Below are 14,426 nucleotides of genomic sequence, written 5' to 3'. Positions count from 1 at the left end.
CTTCATTGTGGAGAAGGTGATGATCCGTGACACTCATCACCTTCCTCAATTCATGAACGTGTTCCTGACAACCACCTCCGTTCTACGTCAGATTGAATGAATATCTCTTAGATTCCCCAACAGAATCTTCGTGGTATAAGCCGGATTGATGGCAGCATTCATGAGAATCCGGAAAGTCTAAACCTTGTCTGTGGTATTCCGAGTAGGATTCCGGGATTGAATGACTGTGACGTGCTTCAAACTTTAACCTGCTGGGCGTTAGTGACAGACGCAAAAGAGTGATTCTATTCCAGTAGGAGCGGGAACCAACCGGTGATTAGCCGTACTGTGACAGAGTGCGTGAGCATAGTTTTCACTGCGAGGATGGGAAGTAGCCACTGACAACGGTGACACCCTACATAGAGCTTGCCATGGAAGGAACCTGCGTGTGAGAAGAGGATTTCAAGGAAGAGTTGAATTCAGAGGACAAAGCATCTCCAAAACTCCAACATGTTTCTCATTACTGCAAATCAAAGTAACATTGTTCCCTCTTTTATCAAATCCAGTAATTTCACTTTTAATCCAAATAACCTTGTTGACATCCTAACTAAGACTAATAAAATAAATATTGATTGCTTCAAACCAATAATCTCTGTGGATTCGACCCTTACTCACGTAAGGTATTACTTGGACGACCCAGTATACTTGCTGGTTAGTTGAACGAAGTTGATCTTGGACCAGGCCTTATTATCATATTCCATAAAGAGATACAATTTCGTCCACCAAACACCAAACCACAAACTCAAATTAAATAATTAAAACAGAGAACACTATAAACTTAGATAATAAAAATAAGAACACAGAACACATTTTCAAACAGAAATGATCAAACAGAACTACAAATTACCAAAGCTGCAAGAACAAATTAGAAAGAACAGAACCAAAAATTTGAAACCAAAAATCATATAGTAAAATAAAAATAGAACCAATTATTAAAACAGAACTAAGAACAACTAATTAGATCCAAAAAAAATTAGAACAAATAATTTACCTGAAAACTAAGAGGCATCTCTATTCTAGATGCAGAGGAATGGCTACTGCGATGACTACAACGCGAGGACGACAGTGGCTACGAACTCGCGAAGGACGACGAACGACGGCTCTGGTGCGTGGAGTAGACGACGTGCTGCTGGAAGAGGTGGTGTGTGGAGGACGCCGGGGAGAGAGAACTGCTACGACGAAGGGAGAGGGAGAGAAAAGAGCCGCACCGCCGCGATGGTGCTGTCCGACAGCATTGACAGCGGGGAAGGGGGAGGAGTTTTCGACGCTGAGAGGTGGTGAGAGCTTAGAGGATTGGAGACTAGAGAGAGGCTAAGCGGAGTTAGGTTACTAGTGGGAGGGGCTGGGAGGCGCTATTCGACGGGGCTAAGAGGGGCTACTGGGAGGGGCTGGGAGGCACTATTCGGCGAGGCTGGAAGGGGCTGCTAGGAGGCGCTATTCGGCGGGGATGGAAGGGGCCGGAGGCGCTGTTTTGCGGGGATGGGAGGGGCTGCTGGGAGGTCAGGGTAATGGGGTTTCTTTGAGAGTTTTGGCTGCGGGGAGATGTGGGGGTGGGGTAATGGGGAAGCTAGGTTATCTGATGGGGGTGGGGACGTGGGCCGTGGGGTAATGGGCTATTGGGCTACCTAGTGGGTTGGGTTAACTAATGGGTTTTTTAATGGTTTTTTAGTTACCGGTTCGGTTTGGTTCGGTTAGGATTTTCAGTGTCAGAACCAAAAACCGAACCGAACCGCATAAAAAACAGCAAAACATGATTTTTTCAGTTTTTTTTGGTTTTCGGTTAATTCGATTCTCGATTTTATTAGTTCGGTTGATTGGTTTTGTTCGGTCTGGATCGATTTTGAACACCCCTAATGAATAGGATACTCGACTTAGGGAAGAAGAAAAGGTAAAGAAAACAAAAAGTGAATTACATATTACATATGTAAAGGAAAGAAACACCGTACAAACTGACCTTTAATCAGGATAAAGACAAATACAAAATTCTTGAAAAGGTAAACAAACAAGTATATTGTACAAGTAAAGTAGGTTTTAAGCATGAAAAATTGCTAATGCAACTACACAAGAAACACAAAAGGGACAAAGGAAACTCATTCAACACATGTACTTAATCTGTCAAACTATAACATGGCTTTCACAATAACAAAAATTATGGTGACAATAATATACTCACACCAGCTCAATGATTTTTTTGTTTTGGGATTAAAGGGAAAATTAGACAGCAGAGGAGGAATAAAAAGGACAACAGATTCTCTTTACAAAAATGAGCAATCAGAAGAAAGGGTATAAGCACCAGAGAGCGAAAATCAAAATTGAACAAGTGAACATCAGATCTAGAAAAGCAAGGACCTTTTTAAGTCTTGCAACTTCTTCAAGGGTCTGTGAATTCACAATGGCAGCCTGCACACAGCACAAAAGCAGTATATTCACAATGTTTATAATTTATTTTTTAAGCATTATATTCACAATGTTTATTACACAGTGAATGAAATGGCCCTCCAATGTGGTTGTTGCTAAGATCACTGTACAAGAAACAGAAAGTTTAATTTCTAGTTTAACAATCTCTTGAAATTTTGGTCCCTATTGCAGTTGATCAGTATAAAATTCAGTCACACCACACAGAAAGTGAAACATTTCATTGAGAAAAGTTCAAAATTCTAGAATATGCAATAAGCATAGCATCAAAACTAGTCATTACCTTAACTTTATCAAGAGTATCCAACGGTCCAGCAACACCAGACACAGTTCTGCATTCTGCAATATCAAAAACAATCTTATTCTTGCCAATGTGATAAACTGATCAACCCAATAACCATTCGAAAATACTTTTCTTCCCCCACAATGACAAGCACAAAAAAGAAATGGTGATTTGCTAATTCATCAACCAGTGAAACACAATGTTTACCACTTCAAAGCATTTGATATTCAATAACCATCTACAGTTTAGGAGCATTATTTTCCTTTAACTATTTTCTCAATCAAATTATTGCTCGTCACTTTCAAAAGTTTCTTCCGAACCCTAAAAGTTGAAATCAGACAAAACGTCCAAATTATGTATTGCGATACAGTAAGAGGAGGAACGAACCTCTACACCGGTTTTGGCTTGGAAGTTGACAAAGGAATTCCTCTCCTGTGGAATGCAATCCCTAGCGGCAGATCTGAATGGTAAGGAAGGAAAGGGGAGACTCATCAAAAAGGAAGAAAAGGAGAGGAAAGGAAGGAAAGGAAGCTAACCTGGATCGTCGAAGAGGAAGGCGTTGACGATTTTGGCGGAGAAGACACAGAGGGCGACAAGGAGAGGAAGTTGCAGGAGACGACACCGGATGAAATCGCCGCTGTAGGAGATGTCGTCGATGGAGATCGATGCCGGAGGAGATGTCACAGAGAAGGTCGTCAGTAAACGCCAGAGGATCGCAGAGGCCAACCAGGACAACAGCGTCACGGCGTAGTTAGGGTAATGAGTAAGGGTTTCAATTGAGTAAGGGTTTGAAATATCAAGTTATTTTAAAATATTATGGAACATGAACAATAAATATTTTATTATTTTTATTCTATCATAAATATTTTTATTTTGTTTTTATATTAAAATAACTATTATTTTTAAATTTTAATAATTTATTAATTAGTTTATATCTTTTATACTATTATATACTACAAGTATTTATTAAAAAATAATATTAATAGATATTAATTTAAGAATGAGTGAGTTTATAATTAAAATTAAAATAAATTAAATAAAAGTAAACTATTTGAAAGAAGATATCTATATGTATTATAATTTACATGAATTTTATTAGGAAACATAGTGTTCTAGTGGTTTTGGAACTTTTTGGTTTCCTTGAGGGCAGGGGTTGGAAATATTTTCTTCCAAACGGTTCGGTCAGACCACCTCACCGGTTTTGATCGGTTCACACCGAATTTGACTGATTCAATTCCTTGTGCGGTTTAAATACTAGACCGGACCGATATAGTGTCCGGTTCATCGGTTTTTCGATCGAACCGGCCGGTCCGATCCGTTTTTACAACTATGCTTTACTCTTCTTTTTATATATATACTAGCTTAATTTGTATTTTTTTATTTTTAAAATTATAAATTTGATGAAATAATTTAAAAATTAAAAATAAAAAATATTTAAAAACAAATATAAAAAATTTTAATATTTATTTAACTTTAGAACCTCGTTATTTTCATATATAATTTTAATAGATAAAAAATATTTTTTTAATTTTATATTCAATTTTTTAAATTATCTTTAATGGTATTTTTTTTTTATTACTTCCACTTTTTTGTTTCACTCGATCGTAATTAATTAATATTATTAGCAATTTTTAATATTGTCTATTACTGTGATATATAACCTTTCATTCTATCAACTTTTATGAGCTATTGAAATTTTGTTAAAAGAAGTATTTTTTTTTGTGTCTTTTAAGACTTTAAAGTATTTGTACCTTTTAGTATGTTGTTGAGCGATGTATTATATGTGATTTTTACATCAGTTTTTAATGGGATTAAATTATAAATCAAGTTATTTTGTGTGTATTTTTAAAGGTTCTAAAAGTCGGACTTGATTGACCGTTTTCGATTGGATTAATCGAAAACTTGAAATACTAAAATTATATGAACTTGAAAGAGAGAAATTGAAGCTGTAAAGCTAAATATCTTTCAGTCACTCCCATAAATCAATTGTTGAATTAAGAAATTAACTAAATTAATTTGATGATGACAAACATTATTGTTAGTGGGTTAAACACCCAATTAGTTTTAATTGAACTTGGTTAAGTGTTGCAAGCCAAAAAGAAAGAAAGAAGCAGCCCAATAGGATGGAGATCAAACCAGAAACACAAACGGGCTATAACTCACTTAAAGCCCAAATTGATTGAGCAAGGAATTCAAATGGGCTGAACCAGGAAAGAGCCAAACCAAGCCCAATTTGATAACACTCAAGGCTGATCCCTCCATTTTGCTTTTAGTAAAGCAACGTTCACTTTTTCCTCTTCAGTCAGAACTCAGAGAGAGAAAGAGAAAGCTTAGTCCCTAAGTTCTTCACAAAAAAAGCAAGAAAGATAAGGTTAAGCAAAAAGGTTAAAATCTAATCACCCACATCAAACTGTATCAAGAAGTCAGAAGCTGAAAGGTGATTTCATTTCCTTATACATGCATCATATCTTCTTCTTTTCAACTTCAACATTCTACCAATCCATTTTTGGGTTACATGGAAAAGATGATCTCTGGTCTATAATGTTGTGCATCTACAGTCATAAGTGTGTCTTGGGGACCAAGTTGTGTTTCAATTGCCAAGATCTGGGTTTACCATTGAAAATATTTTGTTTTGCTGTCCTGTGGCTTTCGATCAACAAGAGAAGGTCAGAACTAAAGTTCCTAATTTGAGGATTAACTGGAAAAGGTGATATGGTGAGTTGGTGAAGCACACTGCTCTAGGATTGACATAGGAAAGAGCAACTCAGCAACATGCAATGAGATACAAAAGAATATTTTTTATCATTCAGAAGCTAAGGAGAGATAACCAGTGTTTTGAGATTTTGTTCTGAGGAGTATTTTCTGAAGAAGTTCATCAACTTGGACAGTGCTTCCTAGTCAAAGGGACATTCCGCCAGAATGAGGAACTAAATCAGAGGCAAGCAAATCTGGTTCATCACATAGCAAAGAGGCTATTGAAGCATCAATCTCCTTCATGTTTAACAGACTGTAATTCTCTTTTTAATGTTTATCTTTCTGTAATTTCTTAAGATAAAAGGTTGAATGAGAGAGTCATTGAAAGAGCCTAAGAGTGAAGAAAAAGGCAGAGAGATACACAATATGAAAAGCCTAGAGTTATTTCAGATTTTTTAGGTTGATTTTGTGTCTTGTGTCTTGTACCTGTGAGGTACCCCTTTCTTAGTTGGGTGAGCACTAAGAGTGTATAGTTAGGTATTATCATAACCAAGTCAAGTTAGGTTAGAACTTGAGTGTGAAAGGATTGTGTCAATCCTATGGAATTAGTGTATGTAATACTTTAACTATAGTGGAAATTCCACCACTGTTGTGGTGGAGACTGGATGTAGGTTGTATTGCACAAGGCAACCGAACCAGGATACATGATGGTGTCAGCTTCTCTCTTCCTTGCTCTGTTCTGTTTTCTTATATTCATGAGACAAAATAAAATTGTCTCATAAATTTTCCACTGTCGAGTTCAAACAGATTCAGATTGAAAGTTTGTTTTAAAGGGTTATTTAATTAAAGTAAAAGAAGGTCATAAATTTAACCCCCTCTTCTTTGAGCCTTCTACAACCTTCAATTGGTATCACAACCACAGTTGCCTATACTCTAACTCAAGGCCAGTCAAACAACAGGCCACCCTTCTTCAACGGAAAGAACTATGCCTACTAGAAAGAGAGGATGAGGATTTTCATTCAATTCATTGACTACAACATATGGAGGATTGTTGTAAGTAGTCCTAAAGTTCCAACAAAAACAAGTGTTAATGGAGTGGTGACTCCAAAAGAAGAAGCTGAATGGAATGATGATGACAAGAAGAAAATGGAACTGAATACTAAAGCCATCAACCTTCTTCACTGTGCTATCAGCTTTGAAGAGTACCAAAAGGTGTCTAGATGCAAGATAGCCAAAGAAATCTGGGAGAAACTCCAGGTTACACACGAAGGCACTAAGCAAGTTAAAGAAACGAGGATTGATATGCTACGAAAAGAGTACGAGATGTTTAATATGAAGGATGGAGAAAGCATTGATGAAGTGTTTGAGAAATTCTCAATCATAATTAACAACCTTGATGCTATGGGAACAACCTATTTAGAACAAACCCTAGTGAGAAAACTCCTTAGAAGCCTCACAAAGGAATGGGAAACTACTGCCACTGTCCTAGTCGAGAGCAATAACGTAAGCCCTATAACCTATCATGAGCTGAGAGGAAAACCCCTTGCCTATGAAGCCACACACACAAATCCGGACTCAAAGAAAAAGGGAATAGCCCTCAAGTAAAAAATAGAAGCAAAAGAGGGTGAGTCTAGTGATGATATTTCAGATGATGAACTTATGTTTTTTGTTAGGAGACTTAGAAGGATAATGAAGAACAAAGGCAAAGATAGGGGTTCAAGCTCAAAGGATTACAAGAAGGACTTGAGCAAGGTGACTTGTCATCATTGCAAGGAGGATGGACATTTTAAGTTCAACTATCCAAAACTCAAGAAGGAGGACAAAGGGAAGAAAGAAAAGAAAAGAGTGCTCGTGGCATCTTGGGAGGAGCTTGAGAATGACTCCAATGAGAAAGAAGATTCTGAAGGTGAAGACAAAATCTGCTTCATAACTGGTAATGATCATCTTGATGAGGTAAATTATTATGACTTGTCTATAGATGATTTACATGCTATTATTGATGATCTTACACTAAATTCTTCAAAACTGTTGGATAAATACACTAAGTGTAAATCTGAAAAAGAAATATTGAAAGCTGAAAATGATTTTTTGACAGAAAAGGTGAAGGAAACTGAATGTGCTTTGGATATTATTGAAGAAAACAGATTTCTAAAATCTGAACTTGAAAAACTAAAAGGAAAGCACATTGTGGATCCTTCTCATGAACTTATTGCTGAAAATGAAAGACTAAATGAAATGATTAAGAGGTTGAATGGTGACTTAGCAAAATTTGCTCAAAGTTCTAGTAACTTGGACAAATTACTTGCAAGTCAAAGACCATTGTTTGAAAAATCTAGTTTAGGTTATGTAACTAAGGAAAATGCAGTTTTCAATGATTTCTCTATAAAATTTGTGGCATCTTCATCAAAAACTAAATCCATTTCCAACAAATCTAGTCTTGGAAATGCTCCCACGCAAGAGGAGGAATTTGATGAATTATGTCCATATGCAAAAAGTGATTACCCAGTTGTTAGTGATAGTTGTGTCTGTATTGATAGTGTTGATAGTTATCCTGTATTGTAAATGATGAATGAATTGGTGGTTTAGGGTTCCCTGTTAGCAACAAATGTAAAAAACTGCTTGTTGATGGAATGAAAATGTTGTTAACTATGAAAATATTATTATTTATGTTTGTGCATGAAATGAACCATAATCAGTAAAGGCTGAATAAGGCAACAAAAGTGATTGGTAAACCACAAAGCATAGTGTATTAAGATAAATTCCATTATTTATAAAAAAAAACAACAAAAGACAAAGATAAAAGGCAGCCAAGGAACATGAAGCTGCTATCAATATTTTCGTCAAGAGCAAGACATCTCAAAAAAACCCTAAAGGATCACAATTCACCATCTAGTCATTGTCCGTTGGAAAAGACTAATTACACAAAACAGAAACCCCTAAATAGATTTATCTAAAGTCTTCAGTTCTTATTTCTTGGTCGCTTAAATCCTGGCGTTGGGATGAACTTCATCAAGTTGGCATACTTTGTTGCTGTGCTGAAGATGCACCCTGCAAGGGGTTCACTGTTGGTGAGGTTGCCAGCAGAGAAGATCTTCTTCTTGGTGACAGCTTCGAAGGCCTTTTCGTACTAGGATCCTATAAGAGAAAAAGTTGGCATTAAGGATAATTGATCCAATTAAATAATAAAGGCATGAATATATAAGTTTTCAGTTATCTTTTGAGAATCCTATTTGTCAGAAGCAATAGGTTGAGATATCTCGATCTCTACGGGATTGCTTTCCACATTAGCTTGGTCAACATCATCTTGGGGCTGCTCAACTTGCTGCTCAGACGCAGATGTCCTTCATCTTTCTTCTTCTTCTCAGCCGCCTCGGCAACAGCGGCAGCATCAGCATTCCTCTTCTTTTTGTAGCCTCTCTTTGTATGTCCCTTTTCACCACAGAAACTGCAGGTAAAGGTCCCCAACTGCCTTTTTAGATGTACACCGTCTTCAGTGTTACTCAACAGTTTTGGATCAACTTTAGGCTTCTTAGTTCGAAAACAACTCTTCTCATTTGCATCCATCCTCCTCTTCGTCTTTAGTTTTCCATGTTTTGTCTTGATTTTAGGGGCGTGTGGCCTGTTACAATCCTCTGCTTGCTCCCATAGTGGTTGTCCGGGAATTGGATTAATATGGTGATTATAAGTTTTCCTGTATGATGCCATGGTTAACCATCTATGACAGAAGTCCTCTGGCTGCTTATTCACACGAGAGAGGGAAGCACAAGCGTGCACACACGGAAGTAATTGTTATGCATAAAGACAAGTGTTATACACAAGCAACTTACCCGTAAGCATCCAAAATTGGCAGGTACACAATCTTTTTCCTATGTCCACAACATGGTTAGCTGGATGTCCGTGCACCTCAAATTTTTCATATCCGTTATCCCCGATCCAAATAGGCTTTCAATTCTTAGACTCTTTCCTAACTTTTTCCAGCCTGCTTTTTATAACCGGTGTGAGCTTCCCAGTGTGATGCTTCAGTTTTACCTTGTTCTTCGCTATGGTGTGCATAACAAACATTCTTACCTCCTCCAGCAATGTTATGATAGGTTTGGCTCTTGCATCCTTGATCTTAGCATTGAACACCTCGCATTCGTTGTTACATATGCTATCCAACTTCGGCTTATGGCTGAATAAGCTTATGGTCCAAGCATCCATCGGCCACTTCTCTAAATATGCCCAAGCATCCGCATATAATCTTTTGATCTTGTCCATTCCATCCTTGAACACTTGGTAAGTTGTTGCCCTTACATATTCCCACAAAAGCCCACGTAACTGTAAGTCCTTCCAATTCTTGTTGAATTTTTTTCATAAATGCTAGATGCAGAAACGGTGATACACGTCAGGCATCACCTCTTTCACTCTGATATCAATCCCTGCTAGTTTCATGAAACATTATACATATATAACTACAAAAGTAATGTGCACATATACGTCCCTGGCTTTATAGTCGTGACCCATAAAAGTCCCTGACATTTAATAAATATCCCTATAATGGTCCCCTAAACTTCATAAGTATATAATAAGTTTATTGGACACCCTAATTAATCAGATAACCAATTCCTATTTGTCACATCTAGCAGCAATCTTTGTATAACAGCATAGTTACAAGTTCTCCATATAAGCATATAACCATTATTATCCAATAGAATCAAAGAAGGACAACAAGTACAAGTGCTCCATACCTTTTGCATATTTGATATGAAGCACCAATCATGATCTTTATAGTAACCCAAGTCCTGACGAAGTAGCTCAAAAAACCATCTCCATGTATCTGTATTCTCCACTCTGACAATAGCCCAAGCTATTACATAGATATGGTGATTTGCATTTAACCCCATGGCTGACAAAATCTGGCCACCAAACCTTGTCTTCAGGAATGCACCATTCAGCCCTATCAAAGGATGGCAGCCAGCCTTGAACCTATTTTTACAGCTGCTTAAGCACATATACATCCTATCAAAGGTCACTTCACCGTCTGGTTGTGGGGTGGTACATATTTGCACAGTGGAACTGGGATTGGTCTTCAACAGCGTAATACCATAATCCCGAACCATCCTATATTGCTCTTTCTCATCACCATACACCACACTTCTAGCAACCATTAATGCCCTCGAGATTGAATTCTTATTCAGTGTCAAATCAAACCGTGTCTTGAAGTAAGTTGTAGCCTCGCAGTGTCAAAAATTTGGATACTTTATCACCTTCTTTACAAGCTTGCTGCATACCCAGTTTCTATTGGCAGCCCTATTCTTGTCCTCTCTTGGACAAGTGTGGTCATCGTTAAAGGTTTTAATTTGCCAACACGTGTCCTCATGGTCTCTTGATGCATAAGCCACCCATGGACACTCCATGACCTTACACACCGCCTTGCACCTTATGTTATCATTTTTCACTAGATTTATACTTCTACCCTCTTGGATTGCGTATTCCCTCATAGCTTCTCTGAATTGTTTCCATAATAACTAACCATGAAATTCCAATGATCTCACAATTAATTCAGACAAGCATAACATCAAAGGTCTTACCCTAAAAACTAACCATCAAAATCTAATGAAAGCACAATTATTCACAGTAAGCATAACAACACAATTCTTAAAATAGGATCACATAAAATCAAAGCGAGACATTCAAATTAAATCACACCTTTTGCATATCCGATATGAAGCACCAGTCATGCTCTTTATAATGCCCCAAGTCCTGATGAAGTAGCTCGAGAAACCATTTCCATGTCTCTGTATTCTCCACTCTGACAATAGCCCAAGCTATTACATAGATATGGTGATTTGCATTTAACCCCATGGCTGACAAAATCTGGCCACCAAACCTTGTCTTCAGGAATGCACCATCCAGCCTATCAAAGGATGGCAGCCAGCCTTGAACCTATTTTTACAGCTGCTTAAGCACATATACATCCTATCAAAGGTCACTTCACCATCTGGTTGTGGGGTGGTACATATTTGCACAGTGGAACTAGGATTTGTCTTCAACAGCGTAATACCATAATCTCGAACCATCCTATATTGCTCTTTCTCATCACCATACACCACACTTCTAGCAACCATTAATGCCCTCGAGATTGAATTCTTATTCAGTGTCAAATCAAACCGTGTCTTGAAGTAAGTTGTAGCCTCGCAGTGTCTAAAATTTGGATACTTTATCACCTTCTTTACAAGCTTGTTGCATACCCAGTTTCTGTTGGCAGCCCTATTCTTGTCCTCTCTTGGACAAGTGTGGTCATTGTTGAAGGTTTTAATTTGCCAACACGTGTCCTCATGGTCTCTTGATGCATAAGCCACCCATGGACACTCCATGACCTTACACACCGCCTTGCACCTTATGTTATCATTTTTCACTAGATTTATACTTCTACCCTCTTGGATTGCGTATTCCCTCATAGCTTCTCTGAATTTCCATTTCGTTTCGAACTTCATGCCAACCTCAAGACGCAGCTCTCCAAACCTTGCACCCTCTCTAAAGAGCAAAATGCCTTCTCAGAATAATTTCCTTCCTCCAGCTCATCTTCTGAGTTTGGAGGTGTCTTCATCTTCTCTAAGTGCCAAGAATTGGTGTCATCTAAGTCAACACCTGAGTCTAGTCCATCCTCTGCACTTTCATCAACACAACCCATGGACCCAAGATCAACTTCATCGTCGCTCACCTCCTGCACCAAACCATTGTCTTCATGCAATATCTTCTCCTTCCCTTTACATAGTGGATTCATATTTCTGGATCCCACCTCTGCTTGTACCTTATTTATCCTAATCCTACTCCCAGTTTTAGGATCATTCATTGCAGCCTCATAATCAGAGGAACTACCCTAGTCCAGACCTGGCTTAAACAGGCTATCCTCTTCACTGTCAGAGGAGTCAGAAGACACATCAAAGGGAGGATTAGTGTTTTTTGTAGGCATCTTGGGTTGGGTTGGAGTCCTTTACACTGGTGGTGGCTGTGTGACCTTAAATGTGATGTGAACTTTGGTTTTGGAGTGTGATGGTTGTGTTTGCCATGGAGATGTCTTGTTTTTGTTGGGACTGGATTTGCAAGAACTATTGGGTACAACCTTCGGGGTGGGCGCAACTATGAGTGCATGAGTTTCATTGAGTGGGGGACTCACATCAGCATCTGTAGGAGCATTACACCCCTCTCCACCATCGTCATCCAAGTACACAACTGTGTTATCTCCCTCTAACACCTCCGGCACTGACACTCTATGCTCGAAATATACATCAATCACTCTTTCATTTGTCCTAGCACAATTTACTATCTCTCTTATCTCTTTGTCACCATTTACATTTCTCAACCTATTATCCAAGCCTTTTCTAGGAACATGCCACCAGTAATGCTTTATGTCATTGTACCCAAGCTCCTTATGGTAGTTCCATATGAAGAAGACATCTAGAGTATCAGTGTCTAGATCACCTAAACAGGCTTTGTTGTCCGGATAATCTACCATAATCCCTTCTGCATTCTTTTTGAAGTCACCCCCATGATGAAACATGATGTCCAACCTCTCTTCCACCCAGTGACGGACCCAGAAAATTTTAGAAGTGGGGGCAAAAATATATACATTAAAATAAAATTTGTTCCGCGACGAATTAGTCCTTGGCCTGTCGGGTTGAAGGATACCGTGGGAAACAAAAAAATAAAATTTGTTAAACATTATTAATTATATATGGAGATATAAAAATTTAAAAAAGTGAGTGAACACTTTTATTCTTAAAATACTATGAATTATATATAATTTATAAAAAATATTTTTTTATTTATAAAACTTGAACTTAAAATATTTTAATTAAATTATAGAAAATTTGTTATCCTAACTAATTTTTTATACACATTTAATAATAAAAAACTGAATCAATTAGCACATTAATGACTAATGGTGCACTAGTATTTATAATTTGAAATTAGAATTATATATAAATACAAGAAAAATTAAATTTGTGTATAAAAGTATGTTTATATAAAATAATAAAAACATAATTTACAATTTTTTTCTTTCTTTTTAAAATAATTAAATTTATTATATATTTTTTAATTTAATTTTAATATAATGTTAGATAAAAAATTTTATGCATCTATTTAATTATGTATTGTAATTTAAATATTTTTTTATTATTATATTTAAAAATAAAAAATATATTCTAAATTAGTAAATTAATCAATTCATTTTAAAATTTTATATGCAACATAGGTACATATAATAGAACAAAAGATATAAAACAAGTAATTAGGATGAATAAATTGAGAATAAAATAAATATATAAATTCATGAAGAGAATAAAAAAATAGATTAATACCTAAACTATAATTGTTTGAATTAAAAATTGCAATTGAAAATATCAAAAAGAGAAACAATGAAATTGAAATATACATAGAGTCATAAAGAGTTATATAAAACAAAATAGAGAATTTAAAATTTACCTTTTGATGAAGAGAAGATAACTACTAGACAAAGAATAGAAAAAGAAGGTTGAAAATATGAAACTAAGAAAAGGGTTTAAGAGAATAAACGAGTGACGGCTGGGATTTAAAAACAGAAGAAGACTAAATTTAATTAGGTTAACTAATAACCAAAATCATAAAAAGATAAAAATAGACTTAATCTTTTAATAATTGGGCTTAATTTATTTGTAGTGGGATCATTTAAAATTTAAAATAAGAGCATATTATATATATATTTGATTTAAAAACATCAAATAACACTGGGGCAAGTGCCCCCTCATTCATAAGGTTGGGTCCGTGCCTGCTTCCACCTGCAAGAAATTTAAAAATTTCACTTAATACAGACAGAATTTGAAAGCCTACCAATGCATTATATAAAAAAAACATCAGCACCACAAGAACACATTTTTTCCAATCCTGCATACATCCTTTATCATATTCCTGTTTCATCCTTGTTTCATTCGGGTTAAATGGAGCAACCCCCCAAACCCCAGCCAACCTTCAA

General features: G+C 36.6%; 1 protein-coding gene and 1 long non-coding RNA gene across 26 annotated transcripts in view; one reads left to right on the top strand and one right to left on the bottom strand.

Annotated features, from left to right (window-relative positions):
* Nucleotides 1-3,200, bottom strand: part of LOC107462393 (uncharacterized) — a 15,760-nt gene extending 12,560 nt beyond the window's left edge. The window contains exons 1-3 of one of the 3 annotated variants that reach the window (XR_008005517.1): nucleotides 3,125-3,200; nucleotides 2,738-2,793; nucleotides 2,389-2,561 (exon numbers count right to left, since the gene is read on the bottom strand). This is a non-coding gene — a long non-coding RNA (uncharacterized LOC107462393). Of the gene's footprint in view, nucleotides 1-2,332; nucleotides 2,562-2,737; nucleotides 2,794-3,124 lie in introns of those variants that run through there. The other 2 variants (XR_001586785.3, XR_008005516.1) reach the window with 2 other exon arrangements.
* LOC107462208 (chromatin-remodeling ATPase INO80) overlaps nucleotides 1-14,426 on the top strand; it is a 74,912-nt gene that overhangs the window by 36,226 nt on the left and 24,260 nt on the right. The gene's annotated exons all lie outside the window — the stretch shown is intronic.

The sequence above is a fragment of the Arachis duranensis genome, unplaced genomic scaffold (genome assembly GCF_000817695.3).
Source record: "Arachis duranensis cultivar V14167 unplaced genomic scaffold, aradu.V14167.gnm2.J7QH unplaced_Scaffold_608113, whole genome shotgun sequence".
Classification (NCBI taxonomy): Eukaryota; Viridiplantae; Streptophyta; class Magnoliopsida; order Fabales; family Fabaceae; genus Arachis; species Arachis duranensis.
Note: the sequence above shows the minus strand (reverse complement) of the source record. Positions and strands in the feature narration are given on the sequence as shown.